The following is a 9,940-nucleotide window of genomic DNA, read 5'->3' on the forward strand; positions in this document are numbered from 1 at the left end:
GTGGTGTTTGGTTTTCTGTTCTTGTGTCCATTTGCTGAGAATGATTGTTTCTAGCTTCATCCATGTCCCTGCAAAGGACATGAAATCATCCTTTTTAATGGATGCATAGTATTCCATGGCGTATTTGTGCCACATTTTCTTTATCAAGTCTATCTTTGATGGACATTTGGGTTGGTTCCAAGTCTTTGCTATTGTAAACAGTGCTGCAATGAACATATGTGTGCATGTGTCTTTATAATAGATAGATTTATAATCCTTTGGGTATATACCCAGTAATGAGATTGCTGGGTCAAATGGAATTTCTATTTCTAGATCCTTGAGGAATTGCCACATGGTTCTCCACAATGGTTGAACTAATTTACATTCCCACCAACAGTGTAAAAGCGATCCTATTTTTCCACATCCTCTTCAGCATCTGTTGTTTCCAGATTTTTAATGATCACCATTCTAACTGGCGTGAGATGGTATCTCAACGTGGTTTTGATTTGCATTTCTCTAATGACCAGTGATGATGAGCATTTTTTCATGTTTGTTGGCTGCATAAATGTCTCTTCTTTTAAAAGTGTCTGTTCATATCTTTTGTCCACTTTTTGATGGGGTTGTTTGTTATTTTCTTGTAAATTTGTTTTAGTTCTTTGCAGATTCTTGATATTAGCCGTTTGTCAGATGGGTAGCTTGCAAAAACTTTTTCCCATTCTGTTGATTGCCAGTTCACTCTAATAACTGTTTCTTTTGCTGTGCAGAAGCTCTTAAGTTTAATTAGATCCCATTTGACTGTTTTGGCATTTGTTGCCATTGCTTTTGGTGTTTTAGTCATGAAGTCCTTGCCTATGCCTATGTCTTGAATGATATTGCCTAGATTTTTTTCCAGGGTTTTTGGTATTAGGTCTTATGTTTAAAGCTTTAATCCATTTTGAGTTAATTTTTGTATAAGGTATAAAAAAGGGGTCCAGTTCCAGCTTTCTGCACATGGGTAGCTGGTTTTCCTAGCACCATTTATTAAAAAGGGAATCCTTTCCCCATTGCTTCTTTTTGTCCTGTTCATCAAAGATCAGGTGGTTGTAGATGTGTGGCATTACTTCAGAGGCCTCTGTTCTGATCTATTGGCCTGTATCTCTGTTTTGGTACCAGTACCATGCTGCTTTGATTACTGTAGCCTTGTAGTATATTTTGAAGTCAGGTAGCCTGATGCCTAGTTTTGTTCTTTTTACTTAGGATTGCCTTGGCTATGCAGGCTCTTTTTTGGTTCCATATGAAGTTTAAGGTGATTTTTTCCAGTTCTGTGAAGAAGGTCAATGGTAGTTTGATGGGGTTAGCATTGAATCTATAAATTACTTTGGGCAGCATGGCCATTTTCATGATACCAATTCTTCCCAACCATTAGCATGGAATGTTTTTCCACCTATTTGTGTCCTCTCTTATTTCCTTGAGCCACAGTTGTTTGTACTTCTCCTTGAAGAGGTCCTTCACATCCTTTGTTAGTTGTATTCCTAGGTATTTTATTCTCTTTGTAGCAATTGTGAATGGGAATTCACTCATGATTTGGCTCTCTGTTTGTCTGTTACTGGTGTTTAGGAATGCTTGTGATTTTTGCACATTGATTTTGTATCCTGAGACTGCTGAAGTTGCTTATCATCTTAAGGAGATTTTGGGCTGAGATGACAGAGTATTCTAAATATTCAATCATGTTGTCTGCAAATAGAGACAACGTGACCTCCTCTTTCCTTAATTGAATACTCTTTATTTCTTTTTCTTGCCTGATTGCTCTGGCTGTAACTTCCCATACTATGTGGAATAGGAGTGGTAAGAGAAGGCACCATTGTCTAGTGCCAGTTTTCAAAGGGAATGCTTCCAGTTTTTGCCCATTCAGTATGATATTGGCTGTGGGTTTGTCATAAATAGCTTTTATTATTTGGAGATAAGTTCCATCAGTACCTAGTTTATTAAGAGTTTTTGGCATAAAGGGCTACTGAATTTTGTTGAAGGCCTTCGCTGCATCTATTGAGATAATCATGTGGTTTTTGTCTTTGGTTCTGTTTATGTGATGGATTATGTTTACAGATTCGTGTATGTTGAACCAGCCTTGTATTCACAGGATGAAGCCTACTTGATCATGTTGGATAAGCTTTTTGCTGTGCTGTTGGATTTGGTCTGCCAATATTTTATTAAAGATTTTTGTGTTAATGTTCATCATGGATGTTAGCCTGAAATTTTCTTTTTTAGTTGTATCTCTGCCAGGTTTTGGTATCAGGATAATGTTGGTCATATAAAATGAGTTAGGGAGGATTCTCTGTTTTTGTATTGTTTGAAATAATTTCAGAAGGAATGGTGCTAGCTCCTCTTTGTACATCTGGTAGAATTTGGCTGTGAACCTGTCTGGACTTGGACTTTTTTTGGTTGGTAGGCTATTAATTTCTGCCTCTACTTCAGACCTTGTTGTTGGTCTATTCAGCAATTTAACTTCTTCCTGGTTTAGTCTTGGAAGGGTGTAAGTGTCCAGGAATTTATCTGCTTTTTCTAGATTTACTGGTTCACGGGCATAGAGTTGTTTGTAGTAATCTTTGATAGTAGTTTGTATTTCTGTGGAATCAGTGGTGATATTCCCTTTATCATTTTTTATTGTATCTATTTGATTTTTTTCTCTTTTCTTTTTTTATTAGTCTGGATAGTGGTCTATCTATTTTTGTTGACCTTTTCAAAAAACCAGCTCCTGGATTTATTGATTTTTTTGAAGAGTCTCTTGTGTCTCTATCTCCTTCAGTTCTGCTATGATCTTAGTTATTTCTTGTCTTGTGCTAGTGTTTGAATTTGTTTAATCTTGCTCTTCTAGCTCTTTTTCTATTGATAGGGTGTCAATTTTAGATCTTTCCTCGCTTCTCATGTGGGCATTTAGTGCTATAAATTTTCCTCTAAACACTGCTTTAAATGTGTCCCAGAGATTCTGGTATGTTGTGTCTTTGTTGTCATTGGTTTCAAAGAACATCTTTATTTCTGCCTTCATTTCATTATTTATCCTTCAGGAGTAGGTTATTCAGTTACCATGTAGTTGTGCAGTTTTGAGTGAATTTCTTAATCCTGAGTTCTAATTTGATAGCACTGTGGCCTGAGAGACTGGTTGTTTTGATTTCCGTTCTTTTGCATTTGCTAAGGAGTGATTTACTTCCAATTATGTGGTCAATTTTAGAGTAAGTGCGATGTGGTGCGGACAAAAACGTATATTCTTTGGATTTGGGGTGAGAGTTCTGCAGATGTCTATTAGGTCCACTTGGTCCAGATCTAAGTTCAAGTACTGGACATCCTTGTAAATTTTCTGTCTCATGGATCTAATATTGACGGTGGAGTGTTAAAGTCTCCCACTATTATTGTGTGGGAGTCTAGGTCTCTTTGTAGGTCATTAAGAACTTGCTTTATGCATCTGGGTGCTCCAGTATTGGGTGCATATGTATTTAGGATAATTAGCTCTTCTTGTTGCATTGATCCTTTTACCATTATGTAATGCCCTTCTTTGTCTCTTTTGACTTTTGTTGGTTTAAAGTCTGTTTTATCAGAGACTAGGATTGCAACCCCTTCTTCTTTTTGCTCTCCATTTGCTTGGTAAATCTTCCTCCATCTCTTTATTTTGAGTCTATGTGTGCCTTTGCATGTGACATGGGTCTTCTGAATACAGCACACTGATGGATCTTGACTTTTTATCCAATTTGCCGATCCGTGTCTTTTGATTGGGGCATTTAGCCCATTTGCATTTAGGGTTAATACTGTTATGTGTGAACTTGATACTGCCATTTTGATGCTAGCTGGTTGTTTTGCCTGTTAGTTGATGCAGTTTCTTCATTGTGTCAATGGTCTTTACCATTTGGTACATTTTTGCAGTGGCTGGTACTGGTTGTTCCTTTCCATGTTTAGTGCTTCCTTCAGGAGCTCTTGCAAGGCAGGCCTGGTGGTGATAAAATCTCTCAGCAATTGCTTGTTCATAAAGGATTTTATTTCTCCTTCACTTATGAAGCTTAATTTGGCTGGATATGAAATTCTGGGTTGAAAGTTCTTTTCTTTAAGGATGCTGAATATTGGCCTCACTCTTCTGATTTGCAGGGTTTCTGCTGAGAGATCCTGTGTGAGTCTGATGGACTTGCTTCTGTGGGTAACCCAACCTTTCTCTCTGGCTGCCTTTAGCATTTTTTCCTTTATTTCAACCCTGGAGAATCTGAAGATTATATGCCTTGGGGTTACTCTTCTTGAGGAATATCTTTGTGGTGTTCTCTGTATTTCCTGGATTTGAATGTTGGTCTGCTTTGCTAGGTTGGGAAAGTTTTCCTGGATAATATCCTGAATAGTGTTTTCCAGTTTGTATTTATTCTCTCTGTCACATTCAGGTACACTGATTAAATGTAGACTAGGCCTTTTCACATAATCCCATATTTCTTGGGGGCTTTGTTAATTTCTTTTCACTCTTTTTTCTCTAATCATGCCTTCTCATTTTATTTCATTGTGTTGGTCTTCAATCTCTGATATTCTTTCTTCTGCTTTATTGATTTGGCTATTGAAACTTATGTATGCTTCACAAAGATTTTGTGCTGTGTTTTTCAGCTCCATCAAGTTATTTATGTTCTTCTCTAAGCTGATTATTTTACTTAGCATTTCATCTAACTTTTTTCAAGGTTCTTAGTTTCTTTGCATTGGGTTAGAACACGTTCCTTTAGCTCAGAGAAGTTTCTTATTACCCACCTTTTGAAGCCTGCTTCTGTCAATTCAGCAAACTCATTCTCTATCCAGTTTTGTTCCCTTGCTGGTGAAAGAGAGACATTCTGGTTTTTGGTGATTTCATCCTTTTTTCACTGGTTTCTTCCCAACTCATGGATTTATCTACCTTTGGTCTCTGAAGTTGGTGACTTTCAGGTGGGGTCTCTGAGTGGACATCCTTTCTGTTGATGTTGAAGTTATTTCTGTTTTTCAGTTTTCCTCCTAACAGTCAGGCCCCTCTGCTACAGGACTGCTGGATGTCCACTCTGGACCCTGCTTGCCTGGGAATCACCCACAGGGGCTGCAGAAGAGTAAGGGTTGCTGCCTGTTCCTTATTCTGGTATCTTCGTCCCAGAAGGATACCTGCCAGATGTCAGCAAGAGCTCTCCTTTATGAGGTGTCTCTTTGGATATAAGGGGGTCATGGAGCTGCTCGAGGAGGCAATCTGTCCCTTATCAGAACTCAAATGCTATGCTGGGAGCTCTGTTATTCTGTTCAGAGCTGCTGGGCAGGGACGTTTAAGTCTGCTGCAGTGGAACTCACAACTGCCTCTTTTCCCAGGTGCTCTGTCCCAGGAAGTTGGGGCTTTATTTGTAAGTCCCTGATGTGCTGCTGCTTTTTTTCAGAGATGCCTTGCCCAGCAAGGAGGAAGTCTAGTCACAGTCTCCCTGCAGAGGTGTTGCTGAGCTGCCACAGGCTCTGTCCAGCTGCTGTGTAAATGTCCTTGCAGTTTTGTTTACACAGGTAAGGGTAGAACTGCCTCAGTAATGGCAGACTGCCTCGATAATGGTGGATTGCCTTGGTAATGGCAGACTGCCTCTGTAATGGTGGACCCTTCTTCCCATGGAGCCCAACTGTCCAGGGTTGAGCATAAACTGCTGCACTGGCTGCGAAACTCTCAAGCCAGTGTGTTTCAGATTGCAGGTCTTTGTGGGGGTGGGACCCATTAAGCCAGATCACCTGACTCCCTGCCTTTAGACCCCTCTTTTTCAGGGGAATGTGTGGCTCTGTCTCACAGGCATTCCAGGTGCCAGTTAAAATGGCTGCTCCGATTTGTGCAGATTTTTGTGCTGGAAACCCAAGGCGCTTGTTGGCAGGCAGGAATCTCCTGGTCTGTGGGCTGTAAAGATTGCGGGAGAAGCTCAGTATCTGACCTGGAGTGCTGGAGTGCCAGAAAAGCCCTTGATGGCCTCCGTTGGGTAGGAGGGGACTCCTGCAGTCCAATGCACTTCCCAGGTGAGGCAGTGCCCCACCCTGCCTTGGCTTGCCCTCCTTAGGCTGCACCCACTGTCCAACCAGTCCCATTGAGATGCACCCGGTACCTCAGTTGGAAATGCAGCGATCACTCGCCCTCTGCATTGCTCTCACTGGGGACTGTGCTCCGGAGCTGTTCCTATTCAGCCATTTTGGCAGAGCTACATCTCTCTCCTTTTTAAGATTAGGAAGACTTTGGCTGGCACAGTGACTAATGCCTGTAATGCCAGCATTTTGGGAAGCTGGAGTGGGTGGATTACTAGAGATCAGATGAATTACTTGAGGTCAGGAGTTTGAGACCAGCCAAACCAACATGGTGAAACCCGGTCTCTATTAAAAATACAAAAATTATCCTGGTGTGGTGTTGACTGCCTGTAATTCCAGCTACTCAGGAGGCTGAGGCATAAGAATCATTTGAACCCACGAGGTGGAGGTTGCAGTGGGCCAAGATCACACCATTACACTCCACCCTGGGTGACAGAGCGAGACTCTCTCTCTCTCTCTCTCTCACACACACACACACACACACAGACACACACACACACACACAAAGATTATAAAGACTTTAGAAAATGTGTTACTGTGTCCTCTTGAAGAGCAACATGGTAGTTCTTGGGCCAAAAGTCACAGGCCCTAAATCCTTATTTCTATGGACCACTGGCTCTATTTGCCCATCTGTAAAATTAGGAAGTTGGATTAGATGGTATGTGAGGATTATTTGGCCTCTGACACTGGTGACTCCCCAGCACCTAGGAGGGGGTGTGGGGCATGACTTACCTGAGCTATTCCCACTTGAGATGTGAGTGGCAAGAAGGCAGCACCTGTGATTGCAGTGACTGGATTTCCAAGCCTCAGATCAGAATATCCATTACCTGCATCATTGAGTGACAACAAGTTGTAATGGCAACATCAACCCTACTCCAAAAATTCAATGATATGGAAGTTACAGTGGATAAATCCAGACCTACTCTCCTGTGGAGGGTGAGGCACTTTATGAACTTCTTTATTTCTATCACACTGTCTCTCCTTTGACATCCAGTCCTTGAACTTCTCCAGCAAGCAAAATAAAGCCAAGAGTGATGTGTCAGTGCTATTATAAAATCATATGCAGTATTCTGGACTCTGTAGCTGATTTCATCTAATTCACATGTGTTTGCATATTGCCTTTTGTTAAATGGTTCCAAATCCAGTTTGTAAAGTAAGAGATGGCATCAAACCAATGTTCTAGATGGAGCAACTGCATTCTCATTCAGAGCAAATGTGACCACTGTAGGAAGCAAGTTTTTAAGGCCTTCCCACTTTAGGAGAGAGAAAACATAATTAAGCAAATTTGCCTGGCTTTGCTTCCCTTTAATGGGGATAGAGCACTGTGGGGAGGAAAAGTGCCAAATGGTATCTACATGTTTAATAATTCATGCTTGTTTTTTCTTCTATTTTTCCCCACCCCCTCAACTCCTTTCCCCACTCAATACAGCTCTTCGATGTCCCCTCAGGAATTAGGATATCTCCAAGTGTTTACATAATGAGAGATTAAGTCCTGTTGAAGGAGAAATTTCGGCCACAGAAAAATCATGATAAGAAAGCCAGAAATGTTGTTTGCCTTGGGATCACATTCTGAGATTCAGTCTTACAGCCTCAAAAGGCATTGAGCAAAAGTTTTTTGGTGGACTCATGAATTGGAGGTGAAAGTGGTTGACCGTTATTTGCAAAGCTGGATTAAGTGAAAGCAAATGGTAACTGATATTAGCCTCCTGTCTGGAAGGAATCTGCTGTGTATGTGAGATAAGATGCAACTCTAATAAAAATACCAACTTAGTTTCTGCTCTTTTGCGCTTACCTGCTTTGCTCTGTGTTATCGCATTTTTGTAGGCTTAACCCTGCGGCAGTTTGCAAGTTTCTAGGTGAATAACTATTGCATCTTTGCACATGGTGTGTTTTGTGCATGAAATGTATGTTGCCCAGTCCACTGCCTCCACCCTTTCCCTGCTGAGGCAAAATAAGCCATTACTTTAACAATCCATTATTTGCAATGGATTGGAAAGACAAGGAGCCCCACAGTGAGCTGACATTGGCCTTGTATTTCTAATCATGGAATAGTAGACAAAGGACGTGCAGGGGAGGGAGTTTGCAGCAAGATAAATTTGGGGCACTTCTTGGGTGAAAGGGGAGGTGGGAAAGGTCTGGTAGGTCCAGGCAAGGACAGCAGCTCCAGGGGACAGCCTGAGTCAGTGCCTCTTGACCTCTATCCAGGTGCAACAGAATCACTTGTGTTGATTATGAAAATACAGGTTCCTTGGCCTCAGCTCCAGAAATTCTGATTTGGTCCACAGGAAGTGGGTTTCAGATAATTCTAATGCAGGCAACCTAGGATCAGAAACACTGCTAAGGGCAATGGGCTACCTGTACCAAGAAGGGTTAAGGAGGAGGAAAAAGAGCAGAGAGTTTAAAAAGTGCAAAGGTACCTGAAGGCAGCAAAAAAGTAAGGTCTTTGGAGTCAAACTTAGGTTCCAATCTCAGAAGCATTCCCACTTCATCTTTATGAACATTCTTCCCCATGTATAAAATAAGGAGAAATAACAATGATAATAATAGTTCATATGCAAGGGTTCTTATAGCCCAGGTTACATGTTTTAGTGAGTTAGCCCATTTAAACTTCATCACACCACAAAGAGGACATAGCATTATTCTCATTTTGTCCGTGAGGAAACAGAGGCATAGATGGAGTGTTAAACTGGCCTTAAAGGCCACACTGCTAACAAGTGCTGCAGCTGTGATTTGAACCCAGGGAGTGTAAGTTGGGGAAATTTGGGGAGAAAATGTACAGGAAATATCTGGCTGCTGCCTGACACAGAGGGCTCAGGTTTGTGTCCTTCTTTCCCAGTGTTGCTGAGACGTGGTCAACTGGTCACACGTCTTGATCAGCTGCCTGCTCCAGTTGAACTCTACCATAATTGCTGAAGGATTGGGGTGGTGATCTGAAGATACACCCCAGAGCCTCAGTTTCCTCATCTCTAATATGAGGATAGCAATGTCCTACATCGCAGCATGAGATATTCAAATGAGATCATACCTGTAAAAAGTATTTTATTAAGAGTATTCGGTACAAATATCCATTGGATTATAAAGATGAATATGGGACCAGTCTTTGCACCGAACAGCCAAAAATACCTTCTTCGGGTGTCATTCCTCTCTCTTTTAGTAACTCCTGAATGTCTCTTGGGTAAAATAAGAATATGTGCTAATGTGTTTTCAGATAGTGGCTTAGTCTTTTCATTCCTATAAAGGGCTGGTGCTCTTGTGGGTGGGGAAGGAGGGAGATTAGGTGAAAATGTCGAGGCTACTCCTTAGGAAAAAAAGGAAACTTTATCTTTAAGAATTTTATATATGTATATATGCACCTTAAGCTCTGGGATACATGCGCAGAACATGCAGGTTTCTTGCATAGGTATACATGTACCATGGTGGTTAGCTGCACCCATCAACATGTCATCTGCATTAGGTATTTCTCCTAATGCTAACCTTCCCATTTCCCCCATCCCCTGACAGGCCCTGATGTGTGATGGTCCCTTCTCTGTGCCCATATGTTCTCATTGTTCAACTCCCACTTATGAGTAAGAACATGTGGTGTTTGTTTTTCTGTTCCTCTGATAGGCTGCTGAGAATGATGGTTTCCAACTTCACCCATGTCCCTGCAAAGGACATGAACTCATCCATTTTTATGGCTGTATAGTATTCCATGGTGTATATCATTTTCTTTATCCAGTCTTTCATCAATGGGCTTTTGGGTTGGTTCCAAGTCTTTGCTATTGCAAATAATGCTGCAATAAACATATATGTGCACGTGTCTTTATAGTAGAATGATTTATAATCCTTTCAGTATATATCCAATAATAGGAATGCTGGGTCAAATGGTATTTCTAGGTATAGATCCTTGAGGAATTGCCACACT

The sequence above is a fragment of the Saimiri boliviensis genome, chromosome 1, assembly GCF_048565385.1.
Source record: "Saimiri boliviensis isolate mSaiBol1 chromosome 1, mSaiBol1.pri, whole genome shotgun sequence".
In the NCBI taxonomy this organism is placed as follows: Eukaryota; Metazoa; Chordata; class Mammalia; order Primates; family Cebidae; genus Saimiri; species Saimiri boliviensis.